The sequence below is a fragment of the Sorex araneus genome, chromosome 9, assembly GCF_027595985.1.
Source record: "Sorex araneus isolate mSorAra2 chromosome 9, mSorAra2.pri, whole genome shotgun sequence".
In the NCBI taxonomy this organism is placed as follows: domain Eukaryota; kingdom Metazoa; phylum Chordata; class Mammalia; order Eulipotyphla; family Soricidae; genus Sorex; species Sorex araneus.
In genome coordinates this window covers 27,237,604-27,259,669 of record NC_073310.1, presented here as the reverse complement: position 1 = coordinate 27,259,669, position 22,066 = coordinate 27,237,604, and the positions used below count along the sequence as shown (strand labels likewise).

Here is a 22,066-nt window from a genome sequence, read left to right as displayed (position 1 = left end):
GACTTTTAGCATGAAACCCACCAGTTTCAACCAAGTAGAGGTCACTGTCACTGTCATCCCGTTGCTCATCGATTTGTTCGAGTGGGCACCAGTAACATCTCTCATTGAGAGACTTATTGTTACTGTTTTTGGCATATCCAATACACGCAGGTAGCTTGCCAGGCTCTGCCGCTTGGGCTTGATACTCTTGGTAGCTTGCCCGGCTCTCCGAGAGGGCTGGAGCAATTGAACTTGTGTCGGCCGAGTGAAAGGCGAACACCCGACTACTGTGCTATCGCTCCAGCCCAAGTAGAGGTAAAACACAAGATTTCATCTTTATGTAGCTAAGTAGTAGTTCAGTGTGTGTGTTTGTGTGTGTGTGTATACACAGTTTTGTCTCATTATTTGGTCTTGAGCCACACTCCATGATGCTCAGGGCTTACTGCTGGCTCTGCACTCGAATTATTACTGGCAATGCTTAGGGACCATAAAAACGCTGGGGATTGAACCAGGTCGGCCACATGAAAGGAAAGCACCCCACCCGCTATACTGTCTCTCCAGGCCCAGCACACCCTTCTTTATCCACTTGTCTGTCATTGGACGCTTGAGTGTGTGCAGATCCTGGTCACTGTCTCGTGCTGCAGTGAACAGAGCTGTGCATGTATCTTTTTAAATTTATCTTCTTGTGTTTTGGGGGTGGATACCTAGAAGTGGAAGCATTAGATCATATGATTTTTTTCTGGTTTGCCTTTTGAGGAAGTCTCCATAACATTTTTCATAAAGGGTGGTCCAGTTTACACTCCACCAGCAGTGAATAGAAGGTTCCTTTATCCCAACCTCCCCTTCACATCCCTGGTTTCCAGACCCCGAAATGGACCATTCTCTCTGGTGTGGGATGATCAGCTCATCGTCCTTGATCTTCCTGATAGTCAGGGATGCATTGCAGCATTTCTTGCCCCTGGTGGCAATCTGTATGTCTTCTTTGGAAAGCTGTCTGTTTAGCTCTGATGGGGTGGTTTGTTTCGTCAATGTTGGCCATCATGCGTGCATTATGCATTTGGACATCAGCCCTCGGCCAGGTGTTGGTGTGAGGCTGTTGGGAGAGGTGTGGTTCTGCCCTCAAGTCCCTTGAGCTAGGGACTCCTCTGGGTCCAGGCGTTGGGGCACCCCCTCACCTAACTGATGTGTACTTCCTGTCCCCCTGCTTCGGAGAGCTGAATTCTTCTGTGCAAAGTGCCCACAGCCCAGGGGCCACTGTCCAGATCATATTCCTCTGCCAGCACTTTGGGCAGAGCACAAGGACTCACGGCTGAGGCTGAAAGAAAATGAAGCAGATGCTGTTGGAGTTCCACCGTCCACTCCCAGATTCCTGTTTCACAACTCCATTCATTTCTGTCTTCCTTTGCTCCGCTCCGGTCTCACTCTACAGCTGTCTTACCACGCTCGGCTATTAAACTACACCCTACTGAAACCTCTCTGCCTCCTTCCAGCTCTCCTTCCAGGGCTTGGGCTGAAAGGGGCTGTGAGGATGGTCTGCACTCTCAGCTGCTCCTTCTCATCTTTTTGATTTTGTTTTGTTTTAGGCCACACCTGCCAGTCCTCGGCGCTTACTCCTGGTCAGCACTCAGGGACCATTTCTGGCAGGGCTTAGGGGACCTGATGGGGTGCCAGGGAATTGAACCCACATCAACTGTGTACAAGGCAAGCATCCCACATACTGTCCTATTGCCTTGGCCCCTTCTTATCTTCGAAATCTAGCTCGTCTGAGCTGGCCCTGTGGAAAGAGAAGAGGGTGTACCGTTTTAAAATTTTTTTTTAAATCCTGTATCACTGTCATCCTGATGCTCATCACTTTGCTCGAGCGGGCACCAGTAATGTCTCCTATGTTTTTTAAATTTTTTTTTCTCAGCATGTCACTAACGTTTACCTGTGTGCTGGCATAGAACAGGATTTTTTTCTCTCCCCTTTTTAAAGAGGGTGTGTGTTGAGTGACTGGGGTGTGGGGCGTGTGCATGAGTGACTCTTCCACGTGCCTGAGTCTGCATCATGGGGGTCCGCTTCACCTCGGGCTCCGGAGCCTCTGCCGTCCTGCTTCCTGCCTCCCTCTCGGGTCCTGCTCCCGGGGCATACACAGACACCGAGCTCTCTCCTTGGGGTGCCCACCTGTGCCCGCATTCTGTGTCCTGTCCCCAGGGTTCAGGGTAGCCACTGCTGGTACCACCTTCCTGCAGACCTTTGGTTGTGTGTTTCCAGCTCAGCAAGCATCAGTTTGAGGCGCAGAGGTTCAGTCACCTTTTTCCCCTGAAGGCCACAAATTCCTGTGGCACTCGCTGAGCTGGAGTCAGGCCCCCATCTCCCACGGGGAGCAGGGACTCGCCAGTCGGCTGCTAACTTTGCATCACCTCTCCGCCTTGTCGCATGGTCTGTGACATGGGCCGCCAGCCTCTGCTTCGGTGGGTGGGGCTGCTCACTCTCAGTGGGTCTGAGCGTGGCATGTGGACGGGCCCGTGTAGTGGATTCTAGGTGTGTGGCCCCACGAGTTCAGGCTTTTCTTTTTCTTTTTTTCTTTTTTGCTTTTTGGGTCACACCTGGCGATGCACAGGGGTTTTTCCTGGCTCATGCACTCAGTAATTACTCCTAGTGGTGCTCAGGGGACCATATGGGATGCTGGCAATAGAACCTGGGTCGGCCACGTGCAAGGCAAATGCCCTACCTGCTGTGCTATCGCTCCAACCCCAAGGCTTTTCTTAGAACACGGGCCTGAGCACCTCTTTCCAGTGTGGGCCTCTCAGTGCCTGTTCTGGGGCATATCTAAGCCGCCACTCAGCATCCTGATGCTTGGGGAAGGGATCGTGCCAAGGCTTGGAAAGAACCTTCTATTCCAGGGCCTGTTCTTCCCTTTATTTGCCATTTTTAACAGGCTTTGGCTGGCGAAAGGCAGGTAAGCCCTCGAGTCCCGAGACCATAGGCCACGTGTAGGCGGGAAACTCCTATTCATGGGGCCCCTAGCAGTGGTGAGTGGAGTCGGCTCTGTTCCCCAACCCCTGGGCTCTGGCATTCCAGAGTGGCGTGAGAGGGGACAAGGAGAAGCGGGCCTCCTGGGTGGGAGAGAGGCAGGCCTGATGACCCGGCAGGACACGGCAGTTGGGCTCCTGTGAGGGAGACTAGGAAGATGCACCAAAGGTGGTTGTGGCAGCCCTGGGTTCAGGGGAGGGGTTGGAGCTCTTGGGGAGGGGGGGAGATCCTGGACATTCCTGGTGGGCTGACAAGGGCCTGTGAGTCAGAAGTGGGGCCTGGGGGCTGGGGAGAGCAGGGAATGTGCCCAGGACCGGCTGCAGACCTCCCAAACTCGGGACACTCCATGCTGGTGTGACAAGCCCACCTTTGTACATTGCCTCAGCCCAGAACCCACTCTTGCTCACACCCCACAGCCCAGACCCGAAGTCCATACCCGCCCCCCAGCACCGGTGCCGCCTTTCAGCCTCCCGTGGCTTCCAAGTGGCTCTGGACCAGCTCGTTGCCGATTTGATGCTTGTGGAATGTTCGTGACCCCGGGCATCCCCTGGAGAGTGGGTAGGACTCAGCTGCTGCAGGTCCCGATACCTGAGCCTCAGAGCGGGCAGAGCCCAGCCTTTTGGTTTGGTCGACGAGCCCGCGGGGACCTAGGGGATTTGAGTCGATGGTCCCAGGTTGCCCAGCCTGGCATGGGGAGCTGGCACGAGGCCTGGGTGCTCTGGAGTGTGCTGCCATCAGCAACCCCAGCTCCTCGCAGCACTGGCTTCATCCTGGCTGATAGAGAACCCAGAGGCAGCGGAAATCTAGCCTCAGGCGCCGCCCCCCCGCCCCCCCCACCAGTAAGAGGGAGGTGGCTGCGTTAGTTCAGCAGGCAGGTCTCGAGGTGGCTTGTGGCAGGCCGCTGAGCAACTTGCAGCCATCCTTCATGAGTCCAAGTCCCTGGGGTGGCCGCATAGGCTGTGTGCTGCTTTGAGCTCGGCGCTACCAGCTGCTTCTCATGGCACCCCAGGCAGCTGGGGGGGAGCACCTCAAAGGGGTGCAGCTGCTGCGGAGTGCTGCAACTATGGAAAAGAAATGGGAGTGCCGTGGTCATAAAGGGTGACCCCTGGTGAACGTGTGTGTGAGCTCTGCAGTGGCCGCTGTGAGCACTACCACCCGAGCTAGTGCCCCTCAACTAGGAGTGTGACCCCTGTGGGCGACCAGGTTAAGACTCTGTGACTCTGGCATGCGTGCAAGCCCCCATCACTGTCGCGAAGTCAACAATGAGGTGGTGAAGATTGGTGAAGAAGGAAGGAGGGGAGGAGAGTGGGAAGGAGGGAAAGGGGGAAGGAAGGAAGGAAGGAAGGAAGGAAGGAAGGAAGGAAGGAAGGAAGGAAGGAAGGAAGGAAGGAAGGAAGGAAAGAGGGAGGGAAGGAAGGAAGGAAAGTAGGGATGGAGGGAAAAGAGGAAGGAGGGAAGGAAGGAGGGAGGGAAAGAGCAAGGGAGAGAAGGAAAGAAGAAAGGAGGGAGATATGGAAAGAAGAAAGGAGAGAGGGAAGGAATGAAAAGAAGGAAGGGAGGGAGGGAGGGAGGGAAGGAAGGAAAGAAAGGGAGGGAGTGAAAGAGTAGGGGAGAGAAGGAAAGAAGAAAGGAGGGAGAGACGGAAAGAGGAAAGGGAGGAAAGGAATGAAGGAGGGAGGGATGGAAGGAAGGAAGGGAGGGAGGGAGAGAGGGAGAGAAGGAAGAATGGGAGGGAGGGAGGGAGGGAGGGAGGGAGGGAGGGAGGGAGGGAGGGAGGGAGGGAGGGAAGGAAAGTTCACAAAATATAGGCCTTAATCTTCGAGTTGTGGGGGAAAGCTTCTAGGCCTCTTGGTCATTGTGAAAGTCTAAAAAGCCGATGCCCATTGGGGCAGCCTTTTGCCAGTTCCCAGCTTCCCCATTACGTGGCTGGGAACACACAACCGTGGGGCAGAGCGTATATGTGACCGTGCCACAGTGCTCCACACCAGGCTTCCCAGACAGAGGCACTGGCTCCTCGTGGTACTCAGTGTGGCCCTACAACCACCGGATCTGTGTGTGTGTGTGTGTGTCTGTGTGTCTGTGTGCATGCATGCATGTGCTTGTGTGTGTGTGTGTGTGTACCTGTCTGCTCGTGCCCACAGGACCCTGTAAAAGCTCCTCACTTGCTCTTCCTCACACCTTCCCAGAAGCAGCATCTTAATTGTAATTTTGAACGTTTTCCCCAAGATCTCTCCCTAAGCACTTGCTTTCTTCCTCTGTCCCTGTGGTCGCTGCTGCAACACCCTCCCTGGCAGCTCCAGGCGAGCCAGCAGCACTCCTGGGAAGAGCGAGGCCCCTCACAGAGGACTCAGGATCAAGCCCCGCTGCCCGTGACCAGGAGCTGAGATGATCGGCACCTTCTGTGCAATACTGGCAGCTCTGCACCCTGGTCGGGACCCCAGACTCTGGATCCTACAGGGTTGTGCTGTGCCTCTGTCCCTTCCCCCTCACCTCTGCCTGTGACAGAGACCACACTTGCCCCTTCTAAACGTGCTCAGGCCTGTGAGATTTGGACCAGGGGTGCAGGGGCGCCATGCAGTGCCAAGCATCAGTCATAGGTCGTATTTGCCAAGTGTGTGCCACGGCTCGAGCTCCGCAGGCTCCTGGGCCCTGCTGTCTTCCCGCGTCTCTGCAGGGAGGCTGGGAGCCCGCACCAAGGCTCTGCTCATTCCAGTCCCTGGAGCTGATGGGGGGCGGCGGGGCCCAGAGGCTGCATGGAGAAGCAAGAACATTCACCCATTTTAAGGCTACTCTCCCCAGCAACCACGCGGGGCTGTTCTTGGAGTTCTGAGAACAGCCAACCGAGGGATCCGAGAACTGCTTTCTGCAGCTGCTCTGCCGACAGCACAGTTCCAGGGAGAGGGGAGGAACCACTTCCCGGTTTGTGGCGGGGGACCTCGCCCTCACTCTCTGGTGGGCCACTTTTCTCAGGAGAGAAACAGCTTCCCCAGCCACGCAGACCACAGCCGGGAGGCACCCACAGAAACCTATGGTGGCCTGTACATATTTTACTTCATATTTGTGCCGTGGCTGAAATTCAAAACCTGTGAACTTTCAGGGACAGATGAGGTCCAGGTGCTTTTTGATTCTCCCGATGGGCTGATTTCCCTGAGCTTGAACTTGGAGGGCTGTAAGAATAGAAGCAATGGCGATGATGTCTGTGTCAGTTTAGGTCTTGTGAGCCACATACGTGGTCTTTGCGTGTGTGTGTGTGTGTGTGTGTGTGTGTGTGCGTGTGTGTGTGTGTGTGTGTGTGTGTGTGTGTGTGTGTGTGTGTGTTTTGCAACGCTTTCTTTAAAAAAAAAACAACACATATCCAAATGGTGCTTAGCTCCAGCCATCCAGTAGCAGATAGCCGGCTTCAGAGTTCCCCGGGGCAAGGTGAGGACTGGCTTTCACTGCACTCCACCTTTATTCTGGGATGGGACAGATCTTTCTGGGAAGTTGGAAACAGGTGTGGCCCCTTGTCTAGGGGTTTAGAGAGTCATTCGGTGAACACATCTCCGTCAACACCAGAAACAACCCAACAAGAAGCCCTAGACTGTTGCTTAATATTCTGGGGTCAGGGTTGTAGGCCAGCAGTAGAGCCTTTCACAGGTGAGGCCCTGGGCCTGACTCCCAGCTCTGCAGGACAGATCGGCCTGTGCCTCTTGTGATCTACCTGCCCAGGACTCTACGGGCACAGGCGGGGCATTGGGATTGCTGCCCCAAGTGCTTCTGAGTGCTGGGAAGGACTCTGTGGTCTGCCACCCGTGGCACCCAGGGGAGCTTCTCCAGGATGCCCTTGGGAGCCCTGAACAGGCTTCATGTCTCAAGACTGTCAAGCCACCCCCGTTCATGGCAGATGCACTTGCCAGGGGACATAGCCAGTAAAGCACAGGGGTCCCCATAGTCCCTGCCCGGTTGCTTCCCACCCCTTGATGCTCTCCCCAGCCAACTAACCTCAGTAGAGTCAATTTATTGCTTGCCAGATAACGTGAGGGTCTATATGTGGCTGGTGGCTAGGCAAGGGATAGAATGTGGGTCACCGGGTAGCACCAGGCAAGACTTCATCAGGATTATTCGTCTCTTACAGAGCCAGGGCACTTCTTGCCCTCTTGGAGTTGGTCCTGTCGGCTTTGACAGACTAACAGAAAGTCAAAGGGACAGTTGAGACTCACTCTTTCAATTAGTAAAAAAAAAATCGTCCCCCTCTCCTAATTGAGTGATATTTGTGTAACACAAAATTGTTAATTTTAATATGAACAATTTGGTGTGATTTATTTATTTATTTATTTATTTATTTGTTTGTTTTTGGGGCCTGCGCTCAGGATTTACTCGTGGCTCCGGGCGCAGGGATCACTCTTGGCTGGATTCTAGGAACTGTAGGTGGTGCTGGGGTTCAAACTGGGGTTGGCTGTGTGCAAGGCAAGCATCCTGCCTGCTGGGCCATCTCCCCAGCCCTGCCTTCATGTGTTAGCACCTCTCTGGTTCCTGAGCATTTTCATGGCTAGGGACCAACCCTGGATGGACAGGCCTGAAGCAGGGATGCCACGAGAATTAAGAAAATCGACAGCAAAGAGAAAAAAAAGCACAGGGTCAGCTCGTGGAGTGAGAGTCCCGACTGTCTCATGGAGTATTTATTGCTCAGAACCAGTAATTATTGAAAGGAAAGGATGCACATTCTTTGGTCAGGTGCTTACCTATCTTGATCTGTCTGGATTAGTTTTATATATTTGAGGGCGTTAGTTTATCGGGATGGACATAAGGAAAGGGTTTTCTCTGGGGGGAATTCTCCCAGGAGGGAGAGCAGAGATAAAGCAGGTACAGGACCCCCGTCAGGGGCAGCATTCCAAGGCAGCATTCCAGCCCGGACTCCGCATTCTGGATTTTGGTTCCCAACATTTCCTGACTCCAAGGTCGTCCATACCACGAAGCCATTCCCCACGCCCCAGCCCTTGGCGCCCCTGCGTGTGGATTCACTGATAGTGGATATTTCTCATGAAAGGAATCAGAACCAGTGGCCTTTTGTGACTGACTCCTCTCACTTAGTATGATGTTTTCGAGGCTCATCCATGTTGTAGCATGTATGGCTGCCTTCTTTCTTGGACAAGTTGAGTAACATGGCACTGTGGGTGGGTACCACCTAGTGATGATCATCGAAATCGCTTCATTGCATGCTTTAAAAAAAAAAAACTTTGAAAAAAAAACTTTAATTAATTATGGGGATCATAGGAAGTGCCAGAGATTGGACTTAGGTTGGCCACATGCCAGGCAAGCGCCCAACCCACTGTTGTATCCCTCTGGCCCTCATTACATGCTTATAATGGTCAGTTTCCTATACACCGTGTAGCCTCATGAAGGTCAAACATGTTTCCTGCTTCGTGAAATTTTGTGTTGAGCAGGGAAAACAGAAAATGCCTCCAGGTGCCCCTTGGGTTAGTGATAAACACCCCCATGACAACAATGTCGAATGTTTCTATTAGAGGGTTAAGGGCTTCACTCCCTCCGACATCACCATGATTCTCTCTCTAGAATACATAAACATTTTAGTAAAAATAAAAATTGGGAGGCCTCGCCCATCGGTATTCAGTACTTCTGGTGCTGAGCTAAGGGATCACTCCTGGCATGGGTCAGGGGACAAAGTTCTGGGGATTGAACCCTGTTCAATTGCGTGCAGGGTAAGGCACCTTACCTGTTGTACTATCTCTCCTGCCCATGTTTCAAACTTACTTTTATATCAAATAGGCAGTGCTCTGGGGGGACCCAGGGAACACTTACTAATGGGGCTATGACATAGTCACGTACTCCGTCTCTTTGAGAGCCTGGTCTTGCCTACACCAGGCCGGTTTTAAAAAGAACCATACTGGGGGCTGGAGCGATAGCACAGCGGATAGGGCGTTTGCCTTGCATGCAGCTGACCCGGGTTCGATTCCCAGCATCCCATAGGTCCCCCGAGCACCGGCAGGAGTAATTCGTGAGTGCATGAGCCAGGAGTAACCCCTGAGCATCGCCGGGTGTGACCCAAAAAGCAGAAAAAAAAAAAAGAACCAGTGACTTTCCTTAGTACTGACATGTAAGTTCAAAGATTTTAGGCTTGACCAGGTTCCAGGTGTATCTAGAGAAGGACACTGTGAAAACACGAGTGTCGGGGCTGGAGCAATAGCACAGCGGGTAGGGCATTTGCCTTGCATGCGGCCAACCCGGGTTCGGTTCCCAGCATCCCATATGGTTTCCTGAGCCAGGAGTAACCCCTGAGTATCGCCACGTGTGACCCAAAAAGAAAAAAAAAACCAAAAAACAAGCAAACAAACAAAACCACGAGTGTCGCTGCAAACAAGTGATGGTCTTGCTTTGTTAGTTGGCCTGCAGTGCTTGTCCTCATGGCGCTGTGCTTTGCTCGTCAGGGACTGGGCAGAAAGGGAGGAATCCTGCCCAGGGATGCGGAGTCTCTGATTGCTGGGTCTTTTGTTCTGGCGAATGAGGATGTTCAGCCTGTGGGAACACCACTGGGGTCGCTGATTGACGATTGCCATCTGGGAGGGAGGCCAGGGGCTGGAGTGGCTTCATTTCCCCATATGTCAGGAAGTGGGCAGTGCCGAGGGCCCGGGAGGGCAAAGAGTGAACGCATCCGCGGTTCCCGAGCTTTCTGAACACGCAGGTCCCTTTCAGGTCAAGACGGCGTCGGCGAGCACAGTTTAGTAGTGGTACACTTAGAATCTTGGTTCCAGAACCCACAGGGAGCACCGACAGTCGCGGCTGGGACCGACGACACTGACACAGAACACACACATGCTGCCAGCCAGGCGCTGTGCACTTGAGTGTGCTGCATGTGCTCATCCACCGAGTCTTTGCCGAACCCCGAGGAGAGAGGGCACACGGAGCACAGAGAGGTTAGGCAGCTTTCTCAAAGGCGCTCAGCCAGTCGTTGGTGGAGTCAAGATTCAAGTCCAGACGAGCCAGTCTGAGTCTGTAACCACTTCTGACTTGGTTTCCTGAGGCCATCATGTCCTCCTGCAGGTTGACCCCTACTCTCATGCCGTTTCCCCCCACACACACACACCCTGGGGGACACATGGCCCCTCGTTGAGAAATGCAGTCTTCCAGCCTAGCTGCTTGAACTACATTTGGTTGCAAAAAGATTGAAAGCAGTAGAAGGTTCCTAAGGCATAGGTGATGAGAAAGTCAGCCACGTCAACGCATCCAGCCAAGGTGCTTCTGGGGGCGCCTGCCCATGATCCGTTTCCTGGGCGAAAGGGGGTCCGAGGGGAAGAAGTGGAAGGAAGGAGGCTTGGTAGGAGTGTGTGAGCTAGTGCTGTATGTGTGTCACTGTCTGGACCTGCTGACCAACTCAGATGGGTGAACGCACAAGGTGGAAGGACATGAGCAGGTCCGGAAGGGGATGCTGTTGCACATGAACACATGCGTGTACACACACACACACACACACACACACATGCTCACATGTGCACACATGTGCAGACCTGCGTGAGTGGTGAGTGTGTGGGAGAGACAGTTGGGGTCACTGTGTCAACCCCCCCTTCCCTGTTGCAATGAGGGTCACTTATGTTTGGTTGTGGTCCACACCAGGGGGTCACACATTGGATTGCTGTGTTTGAACTCTAGATCTTGCCCTTGCTGAGGGTTGCATCCCTTAGACATGCTTGTACCCACTCGCCCTGGGGGTGGCTCTTTTTTTTTTTTTGTCTTTTTGAGTCACATCCGGTGATGCTCAGGGGTTACTCCTGGCTCTGCACTCAGGAATTAGTTCTGGCGGTGCTCGGGGACCATATGGGATGCTGGGAATCGATCCTGGGTTGGCCGCATGCAAGGCAAACACCCTACCCACTTTGCTATCGCTTCAGCCCCGGGGGTGGCTCTTGCATCGTAGTGCTGTGAGTACCTGGTCTGAGGGTGATGTGCACCAGGCACCTGTGGTCTTTCTGCGTCTTGGTGGCGTGGTTCCTGCCAGGACTCCCTTACTTTTCTCCATGTGCTGCAGGCAGACGGCATTGCTGCTGGGAGCGGGATCTGGGGATCAGTCTCAGGGCCACCAGAACAGGCACTTTGGCTCTGAACCCTCCCTGGGGTCCCGACGGTGTCTTTTGTATTTAAAACAGTTGCGTGTGACCCAAGAATAGTAGAAATAAGTACTAGGAGGTTGACTCCATGGCTTGGAGGCTGGTCTCTCATTCTGGGCAACTCAGAGAAGGGAACACCAAGTAAAATGTGGTCGGAGGTCATGCGGGGGGGGGGCTGGGGGTGACGCGTGCCGAATGTAGACTGGAGACTGAACACAGTGGCTGCTCAACACCTTTATTGCAAACCACAACACCTAATCAGAGAGAGAGAACGAAAGGGAATACCCTGTCACAGTGGCAGGGTGGGGTGGGGGGAGACGGGATTGGGGAGGGTGGGAGGGACCTTGGGTTTACTGGTGGTGGAGAATGGGCACTGGTGAAGGGATGGGTTCTCGAACTTTGTATGGGGGAAACATGAGCACAAAAATGTATAAATCTGTAACTGTACCCTCACGGTGATTCACTAATTAAAAAAAAAATCTAAAAAGAAAAAACCAACAAAAAACGGTTGCGTGTGAGACTCTTAAGTGCCGCAAGCGTGGTGTCAGAGCTTGACTGAGCTTGTCCTGGCTATTTTCTCTCCGGAGAGGCGAGCTATTTATAAGTGCAAACTTACCATCATCGCGCAGCATTTCCGAATGCTTTTGCATGCACATATATTTCAGAATAGGTGGGCGAGGCAGAGAGAAACAGAATCCTGGGCCCTTTGCATCTGGTCTGTGGTTGAGTTTCTGGCTGAGTGTCAAAACCCTGCAGGGTGTCGGGGGGTCCCCTGGGAACCTCTGTCCGAGGTGCTGTGAGGCTTGGGTTCCCTTAGGGCGAGGGATTGGAGAATGCCCACTCTCTTCTGGGGGGGGGGGGGGCGGCACTGCCAGAAGGGGTGAGCGAGAGTGGGGACTTGGATACACGCAGAACTCTCGGTGGGGGTCGGATATGTACAAAACCAACAGCTCCAGGCAGAGAAATTCTGAGTCAAGTGGAAGTGTGACCCACGGCTTCACTCACCCGGCACAGGCAGGCCTCTGGGGACAGAAGTGGTTGGTTTCACTGTGGGCGAAAGAGTGCATGTGGGAAGCGGGGCGGTGTGTGTGTGGGGGGGGGGGTGCATAACTATAGCCACAAAGAAGATCCTGGGGTATTTCTGGCAGAAACAGCCAGCGTGAGCAGGAAAGAGGACTGTCGGCAGGAAAGCAAAGAGCAGGCTGAGTGGGTCGGGAAGCGCCAGGCAGATGGGCAGGAGCGAACCCCAGACATTCCGAAGGTGATTTACTAGGGGCAGGGGGCAGAGTCCAGCCTCGCCTCTGTCCCGTGCTGTTCTGGGTGCTCTCCTCATCCTTGTGAGGTGTGGACAGGGCCTGGACGCGGGGAGGGACTGTGAGCCCCCACACAGGCGGGGTGGGGCGCCCCTGGCAGACGTCCCTCTGCGGCCTCCTTCAGCCAGGCTGGGGGTCTCCCTGCTTTACCCCAGAGACGCCTGCAGCACTTACTGGGCCCAGAGCTGCGTGGAGCCGGTAGCTCCTGTCGCTGGCCTTAGTTCTGGGCGGGGCCTTTTGGAAATAGAGGCCACGCGGCCGGGTTCAAACGTGGGTACCACTCCACCTCTGAAGTGAAGTGCAGCGTGCCTCTACCTCCGGCCTCAGAGCCCTCAGCTCAGGGCTCCCCACTCCGGTAACCGCGTTCCTTGGCCCACGGGTTGACCTGGGCCCGTTCCTTTGCCTTGCTGTTTGCTGAGCGGGACTGCCCAGGATTGGCCCTGGTCCTGCCCAGTGCCCTCAGCCCACCCAGCCGTCCGGGGCAGCGACCAGGAGGGGTGTGCAAAGCGTGGCCGCCACACTGAGCCCTGAGGGACTTGGTGCTGGGGACACTTTATGGTCTGATGGAGCCACCATCTCCACCCCACTCCCTCTCCCTGCCCCCTGTCTCCACTGTGTCCTGAGCATCCTCCTGCGGGGAGCTCAGAGGGGACTGGAGCGTGGGTCCTGCGTGTGAGACCCCTGCCACCTCACAGCCGTCAGGTCACCGTACCCTGTACCTGACGTCGAACCCTCAGGCCCATGTGGCTGGTTCCTGGGCTCCTGAGCCCTATTGAGGAGATCTCTTCCCCACCAAATAAACATAATCATGCACTTTTGCTTTTCCATTCTCCCTCAACCCTTACTTCAGGGTCATCTGTGTCTCCAACCCCCACCTAACCTGCCCTCTTATTTACTTACCTATTTGGAATCTTACAGACGGTGCTTAGGAGACCCAGAGGCCCTTCTTGGCAGTTTTGCGGTTCAGAGCATGGGTCTATCAAGCCCATGGTGCCCAAGACTCTGTATGGCTCTCTTCTGGAAGCTTGGTTTTATAATCTCTGGATATTGGCCGTTGCTGGGATTACACGGCCCTTGTAATCTGATTACACAGTTGGGACAGTAAGAGTAAAAATGAGTGGGGCTAGAGCAATAGTACAGCAGATAAGGTATTTGCCTTGCATGCGGTTGACCCAGGTTTGATCCCCGACAACCCATGTGACCTGCCCCATCCCCCCCAGCCTGACAGGTGTGATACCTGAGTGCAGAGCCAGGAGTAAGCTCTGAGCACTGCTGGCTGTGGCTTAAAACTCCAATGAAAAAAAAAAAAAGAGTAAAACTGGGTGTGGGTCAGAGGGAGAAAGTCTCCAGGTGCCTGGGCTGGCGGCAGTGGTTTCATGAGCTCGAGGCATGGTTACTTGCTCCTTATGAAATTCTCAAATAGCATCTTTCACCTCAGGGCTGCAAGGCAGCCTTCAGCAGTCTTCCTGGATGCCGACCAGGAGACATTGGTGCAGATAAAGAAGGTCACACTGGTGGTAGGATTGGTGTTGAAAGGTTGTAAGACGAAAAGAGCTGTATTATGAAGAACTTAGTCACAAGGCCTTCATATAAATAAAATTTTTTTAAAAAAGGATCTTCCTGGATGCCTGGTGCAGCCCCACACCACAAAGTAAGGTGGGAGGGAGTGGAGCGAGTCTTCGGCAGGGTGGGGGTGGTGTCCCCTCTGTCCACTGAGGAACCGGTGGAACATGAATCAACACACAGGAACATCCTCAAGAACCAGAGACAGGGCAGAGGCCGGGCGGGGGCGGGGGGGGGAAGAGATGTTCACAGGGGCACATTGTGGAGGACGGGTTGGAGTCTCAGGTGCTCCCTCACCTTCACCCTCTGCATGCTAGGGATGTGTGGGGCCTGGGTGTGAGTTTCTTTTCGGTTGGACACCGGCTTCTCCCTGATTTCACGATTCCCGGGTTCAGAAGTGGCGCTTCGGGTCGGTGAAATGCGGACTCCGTTGCCCCGTCTGCGGGGTGGAAAATTTCTCTGGCTTCACTGGCTCTTCGGCCACTCACAGCTGCCCGCCATCCCTTCCTTTCTGGGCGTTCGGTTGACTGCACACGAGTCAGTAGCACTGTCAGATCTGAAGGAGTAACCGCAGCTGCCGCTGACTCTGCCCCCCCTTCTCCCAGTCCTCCTGGTCCTCTTCCTGCTGAGCTTAGTGAGCGCCAGCCCAGGCTGGCGGCCAGGGGAGGCCAGATAAGAGCCTCCCCAGTCCCTGCCCCAGCAGAGGGGCAGGGCGTAGGGTTTAGTCTGAAAGGAGGGTCCGCTGCAGTTCTGGGCCTGAGCAATCCTCACGGGCATAGATGAAGTGGGGGGTGAAGGGTGGGTCGGAAAGTTTGGGATTAGCTCACTAAAAGGTCTGTGCAGACATTTGTGTACTTGAATTACTGGGGGCCAAACGGGCACTGACCCTCTGCATCCTGCACTTGCCAGAAGTTCCAGCTTGAAAGGCCAGGAATTGAAGGGCAGCTTGAAGGAACTTCAGTTTAAAGATTAACCTGCAGGTTCCAGGAAGAGGTTCTGAGCACAGCTTGAACAGGCCAGGCAGAAGTCAAGACACTGGACGCGAATTATGTAGCGCAGGGGAGCTTTTATAAATCAAGGTCAGCGCTTTGATTTTGATGTTGGTTTAGCCTAGGCAAGGATCCCCGAACTTAATTGTTCTACCACCCACTTTTCAGAAAACAACAACAACAACAAAACAAAACTGATTGCTCCTTTTGAAATCTGTTGTCTTTTAGTGAATAAACAAAATGTCCCTCGGTCCCACCTGATGTTAGAACTTCCGATGCCCATCATTCCTGTGCAGTATCCCCCACACCCATGCAGGGGTGGTTATCACCCACTTTGCAGAAGACAGCTCGAAGGGCTGGAGAGATTGTACAGGAGTTTGCCTTCTATGCACAGAGCCAGGAAGGGTAGCCCCTGAACACAGCCAGGATGCCATCCTTGCCTCCACCCCTGGCTCTCCTTCCCCACCCCTTCCCTAAAAGATGCTTGAGAGGACCAGATGATGATTTTATATAAATATATATATATGTATATATATATATATATATATATATATATATATATATATCGGATTGTGACTTTGCTGAAGCTGCCTGCTTTCCTCCAGGCTGGAATGTGGACTGGATGATGAAATGACCGGTGGGTGGAACTTCCTGAGTACGTTCAGACACAGTCCACCAGAGCCAGGGGTGCGGGTCAGGGGAGAAAGCCCTGCCTTGCATGCATACGAACGATACATACATAAATCAGTTAAATCTCAGTCGTTGGAGGGAAAGGGCTGAGTCCCTTTCTGGGTAGAAAACCCAGCCCGGGGTCCTCTGTAATATACACGGCCCCTGGTCATGGGGTGAAGACGGAGAAGACTTGCCTTACTGTCATCATTTCTTGTCTGCTTGGGGGCAGTGGCTGTCCAGGGTCTTCATTACTCCATTACTCGTACGGAGACCAAGGACACTGTTTTCTGAACTCAGTTCACAGGAAGCCTGGAGAAACTCAGGGGTCCAGATGGGTTTTGAAAACTATTGCCCGCCCAGGACTTGAAAGCTCCTTACATACATGGGCGCCTTTTCAGAACTCCAAGAATGCCTAGTGCAAAATAGTGTAACTGAACCGGTTCCGTGGTGGACAGAGGGGAAACACACACCACCCTCACCCTGCTGAAGATTCACTGCACCACCCCCCACCTTATTTTTTGGTTTGGCGCTGCACCAGGCATCCAGGAAGATTCTTTTCAAAAATTTTTATTTATATTAGGGCATTGTTACTTACTAAGTTCTTCATAATACAGCTGTTTTCATCTCACAACATTTCAGCACCAATCCTATCACCAGTGTGACCTTCTTTCTCTGCACCAATGTCTCCTGGTTCGGCATCCAGGAAGACTGTTGAAGGCTGCCTTGCAGCCCTGAGGTGAAAGATGCTATTTAAGAGTTTTATAAGGAGCAAGTAACCATGCCTCGAGTTCATGAAACCACAGCCGCCAGCCCTGACACCTTGAGAACTTTCTCCCTCTTGTTTCTAAGATTGTCGAGGCATAAGACACTTAATTCTAGTGCCATCTATTGATTCCCAGTTCCACGGGAACACCTTGAGAAACTCTGCCTCTGAATACATTTTTTTGATAGGGGTTTTCCTAGTGGTGTTTAGGGGTCAGCCAGACTGGGTCCTACAATTTGGGCTTAATGGTTTGGTGCGTGTGGGTCCGGGTGGTCCCAGAGATTGAACGTAGGGTCTCGTCCATGCTCCACCCTTTGTGCTTTCTCTCTGGCCCCTCAGTAAGTTCTGACAGGTGGTATTGGTGGCTAAGACTGTGACTCCGATACTGACTGACCCACCGCTGGCGCTAATGGCTTGGACGCCTTTTCTTCACGCATTGCGGGAAAGGCCTCTTGGCACCAGGCTGGCCGAGAGCGTGTCCTGCCCATATCTGACTCGTGTCCATCCCCACGCCCGTCCCACTGACCAGGTGTGGGGTCTGTGAAGACCGAGGAACATGGCTTTTAGGAGGCTCGTGAGAAGTGGCTCCGCTCTCTGGCAACTCTGGGGTGGGTGCATTATTCGATAGGTCACCCAGGCTGGACAGCCTGCCATGGCCGAGGCCCAGAGTGAGCCGGGCCTGCCTGGAGCGTGCCGTGACCCCTTTCACCGGCCCTGCCTTGCTGCCTTCAGGAGCCCGAGCCCGCTGCTTGCTCATCAGCTCCCTGTGCTGCAGCCAGCCGTGGCTTTCTGGTGTGCATAATTTTCTCATAGTTTCTTCTGTCAGTATTCAGTGGGACACACTGAAGGCAGATCTGGTCTTTTTTTTTTTTAAATTTTTTCATGGACTGGAGCAATAGCAGAGCAGGTAGGGCGTTTGCCTTGCACATGGCCGACCTGGGTTCGATTCCTCTGTCCCTCTCGGAGAGCCCGGCAAGCTACCTAGAGTATCCCGCCTGCATGGCAGAGCCTGGCAAGCTACCCATGGCGAATTCAATATGCCAGAAATAGTAACAACAAGTCTCACAATGGAGACTTACTGGTGCCCGCTCGAGCAAATCGATGAACAATGGGACGACAGTGCTATAGTGCTACAATTTTATTTTATTTTTTCATTCTCAATGGTGCTTTGCACAGAGCTGAATCCATAGGGCTGAGACCATCTTGTGCTGGAAGGGGACTGTCATCTCTGGGCGGACCAGTGGGCGGTACTGAGTAAGCATAGCCCCACGGCACTGGAGCCAGGGGCAGCTGAATGGGCTGAGTGCATGCTTTATGTGCTGGCACCCCACATTCAGTCCCTGTCACTGCCCCTCAAGCACCTCTGGGCATCCTTCCGGAGGATAGAGTTGAGAGTAGCCACTAAGCACTGCCTGTTGTGATCCCTAAGCAAAAAAAAAAAAAAAAAAAAAGTGTCAACCTCATGCCCTGGCTTAAATTGACTGCTCCTGAGTAAGCCCCCACAAATGCAGCAAAACTGTTAAATAGCATTTTTGTTTGTTCTTTGAACCACGCCCCACTGTACCCAGGGGCTTATTCCTGGCTTTGTACTCAGGCATAATTCCTGGCAATGCTCAGGGAAACATGGAATGCCCGGGATTGAACCCAGGCTGCAGTGTGCAAGCAAACACCCTACCTGCTGTACTACTGCTTCAGCCCAGCATTTGTGTTTTTTTCCTTAACAACACCAAACGCTTTTTTTTTTCTTTTTGGGTCACACCCGGCAGTGCACAGGGGTTACTGCTGGCTCATGCACTCAGGAATTACTCCTGGCAGTGCTGGGGAGACCATATGGGATGCCAGGGATCAAACCCAGGTCGGCTGCGTGCAAGGCAAACGCCCTACCCGTTGTGCTGTCTCTCCGGCCCCATCAAATACTTTTTAAATAGCTTTAGTTTCTTCTGCTTACTGAGATGTTCTTGCGGACTTCAGTTACTGAAAAGTACCATCTCTGACATACTGTTTCAGAGTACAGAGAGCGTTCTTCTGAAATGGTGTGTGGCGGGAACCCGTCTTGTAGTTTGCAACAGGACTTGGTTGCTTATCCCTTCCTTGTTCCTAAAAGAGGAGACTTGAGAACATTTTTCCCTCCTTAGTCTGCCCAGAAATCCCAGAGGAGCTGTCACAGATCAAACCCCACGGACCCGTCTGACAGTGCTGAAGGCAGTGCTCCTAAAGGCAGGCCCTTGTCCTCACACCACCTGTTTGTGCTCTGGCCCTTTGTTTATTTTCACTTATTTTATGGGGTGGGGTACGTGCCTGTATGCAGGCTCTTCGTGCATGTCAGGCTGCCCACATCTCTGCTCTTGTTGCCCGGCCCTTTGGGTTTCTGCAGAGTGCCACGACCATCTGTTTCTGTCTCTCTAAAGCAGTGATTGCAAGGCTCTTGGAGAACGTTTTGGGCAGTTCCATTCTCTTGCAGTGAGGTGGGCCTTGGGCCCGATGACTCAGCATCACAAGGAGTGGGGAGCTTAGTAAAATGCAGATTCCTGGGTCAGGGATGAAGCCCAGTGGTGGAGTACATGCCTTGCATATGTGTGGCCCTGGATTTGATCCTTGGTGCAATCATCATCGTCATCATCATCATCATCATCATCATCATCATCATCATCATCATCATCGTAAATGCAGAATCCTGGGCTCATCCCGGTCCATCAGGTTGGCATCTGTGAAGGTGGGATTCTAGGTCTTGCATCTGTGTTGTTTCGGGTGTAGCTGTAGCTGTGGGCAGCAGGTCAATCTATTCGGGATATGGAACGTGGTATTCCCCGCCCCAGGATTTGCCTCTTGAACGGGCATGTAACAGGTGGTACTTCTGCCCATGCAAGAATGAAAGGTCTGGGGCAGCGTGTTTAGAAAACTGACCCAGGGAACTGCAAGACCCCACCCCCTCTTGACCAAGGGTTTCCCTGGAACACCCAGGCCAGAGGGGATTTTGGCACGTTTTAAGACAGTGTCAGAAGTGGGACTTTAATCCTGCACAGGCACCCACTTGGCCAACTCCCCCACAGGTACAGTGGCGGGGGTTGAGGGGGGTGGGGCGGGGCGTGGTCTCTGGGGCGCAGTTGTTTTCCCCTTTCCATGTGCTTTGGACTCACACCTCAATCCCCATTACCCAATTCTGAGGGCAGCCTGGCTGTCCCAAACGCATTAGGCCAATAGTCCACCCGCCTATTCCAGTCTCACCAAAGAATGAAACGTCTTTTCAAAAACTAGCTCCTAGTGGCCAACAAATGGCTTCTGCGTCCCATGTGTTCTGGGAACCGGCCCAGGGAGTCACATGGGAGGGTCCCTACCCTTTGGTGACAATCCGCATCAGCAGACATGGCTGGGGACTTGAATTCCAAGATAGGATTTATTGGGCCGCGTTTAAATTCCCCTGGGGCAGAGGCTTTCCATGCAGCTTCCTCCTGGGACCAGCCCCTGCCTGGAAATCCCGAGCGCCCCCTCTGGGCCCACCGTGGAACTCCTCCCAGAACCCGCACCCTGCCCTCCCTGTGGCCCTTCAGGCCTGTCCCCTCGGGCACTTTTCTCTCTAGGCAGCTGTGCCTCCCGTCTCAGATGGCGCTGGGGTCCAGGAAGCCCCCCGACAAGATGCACGTCGAGTGCAGAGAGCAGAGGCAAGGGTGGGCGCGTGTGGTCGGCATCAGTGATGGCAGGTGGATGGGGAGTGCAGGATGCGGGGCCCAGAGGCACAGGGACAGTTGGGCGAGCACAGGACAGACCGACAGACAGACAGACAGACAGAAGGCCTTGGCAGAGCTTCCTGCCATGGTGCCGTGGTGCCTGTTTAGAAGTAGGGGCTGCAGAGCTCCAGGCACACCCACTTCTCTCTGGGGAAAGTCTCACCTTTCTCTGTCCTCCCTCTCTCCTCCCAGGGCTCAGGGCGGGCTGCTCCAGCTTCCTCCTGCCCCCCCTCTTGTGGGCCCCTCGTGGCCCCATCCATGCGCCGTGGATTCTGGGCAGCCAGATCTGTTGACACCCACTTTCTATCTCTTCTCCTCCCTCCCCCTAGCTCCACCAGCCCCGCCATGCCCCACACTCCACACTGCGTACTGGGAACTGTTTGCCTGGGTGTAGACAAGGGGCTAAAGGTCTCGAGAATCCCCAACACTGCCCCCCTGTAGAAGATGATTGGGTTGACGCTCTTTTGGTTGTTTTCCTTTTAAAGTGGATTTTCATTAGATTTATACAGCTACAGTGTTTCTGGTGGGTGGTGACATAACACCGCTGTACAAGAATCAGAGTCACTTGCCCCCAGGCGTAAGCGACATACCAACCCACTTCCAAACCAGTGTTCTGCTCACCCGCCCCCCTGTATGACTGGGAAGCAGCATCGTTTTGACCCAGCCTAAGAGTTAGTTTTATTTTGTGGGTGTTGATAGGCTTTTTTTTTTCTTTATTTATATTCTACAGAAGAGTGAACTATCTGGTAATTTTCTTTCACTTCCTGACTTCCTGACTCATTTCACTTCCCTTAGTCACCTTGTTTGGTCCAGAATGACACAATGTCATCTCTCCAACAATACAAGCAGTATTCCACAGAGTCAATATTCCACAACGGCTTTATTCTACCATCCGTTGCTGGGCGTTTAGGTTATTTCCAGACCTTGGCAGTTGTGAATATGCTTCTGTGAATATAGGGAAGCCAGCGCCTTTTGTGAGTCAGTGCATTCATACCCACCGTTGTTGTTGCTTTTGTTTGGGGGTCACACCCAGCACTGCTCAGGCGTTATTTCAGATCCTCTATTCAGCATCCTTTGGTACGTGGCTCCAACTGGGAGTGTAGGAACATTGGAAATTTTCATCTTTTCGTTGCCGTTTAATTTCCAGCCACTTTTCATTATAGCTATTCTAGTTTACATTCCCAAATAGCCCTGTATCAGGTTCATTTTTCTCGACACCGCGCCAACATTTGTTTTTAATACAAGTTATGCTCAGGGCTGTGAGCCATTGTGGTTTTGACTTGCTTTTCCCTAACTAGTAACATTGATCAGTTCTCCCCCCCAACCCCCCGTCATTTTGTTTGATTTTTTTTTGTTGTTAATTTGTATGAGTTCTTTATATCTGTTGCATGGGTTTTATACTTCATACGGCCCAGAGACATTTTAAGTATTTGCAGAGCTTGGTGCTTTACTAGAAGGGAAGCCTTATATCCAAACAACTTTAATTGATGCCAGTGACAATTTTAATGAGGCCCGAGAGGAAGTTTCAAATAAGAAAAACCCTTGGTTGCAGCTAACAAATAAAGCTTTTGCTTTTTTGTTTTGTTCCGGCGCCCCACCTAGTGGTGCTCAGGGCTTACCCCTGGCTCTGCTCAAGGCTCACTCCTGCCAGTGCTCAGAGGACCAGATCTGGTAGTGGGGATTGAACCTGGGTTAGCTGTGTACTAGGTAAGAGCCTTAACCCCTGTACTATCTTTCTGGTCCTACTTTTATATTTAAAAACTTCCCATTCTGGCCATTCAAAGACACCTTTGCTTTTTAGATAGTCTGCATGACCTAAACTGTTTTTCATTCTGGTGAATCCTGTGGGCATCAGAAGCAGTTTCCAGCTCCTGGTGGGAAGGAAAAGATCCTAAATAATGATTTAGGTTCATGAGCGTCACTCTGCCTTATCCGCAACCTTCTGTGT

General features: G+C 53.0%; 1 protein-coding gene across 1 annotated transcript in view; it reads left to right on the top strand.

The window, feature by feature from the left end:
- The window catches only part of GPR137B (G protein-coupled receptor 137B), a 49,630-nt gene that overhangs the window by 3,202 nt on the left and 24,362 nt on the right, over positions 1-22,066 (top strand). The gene's annotated exons all lie outside the window — the stretch shown is intronic.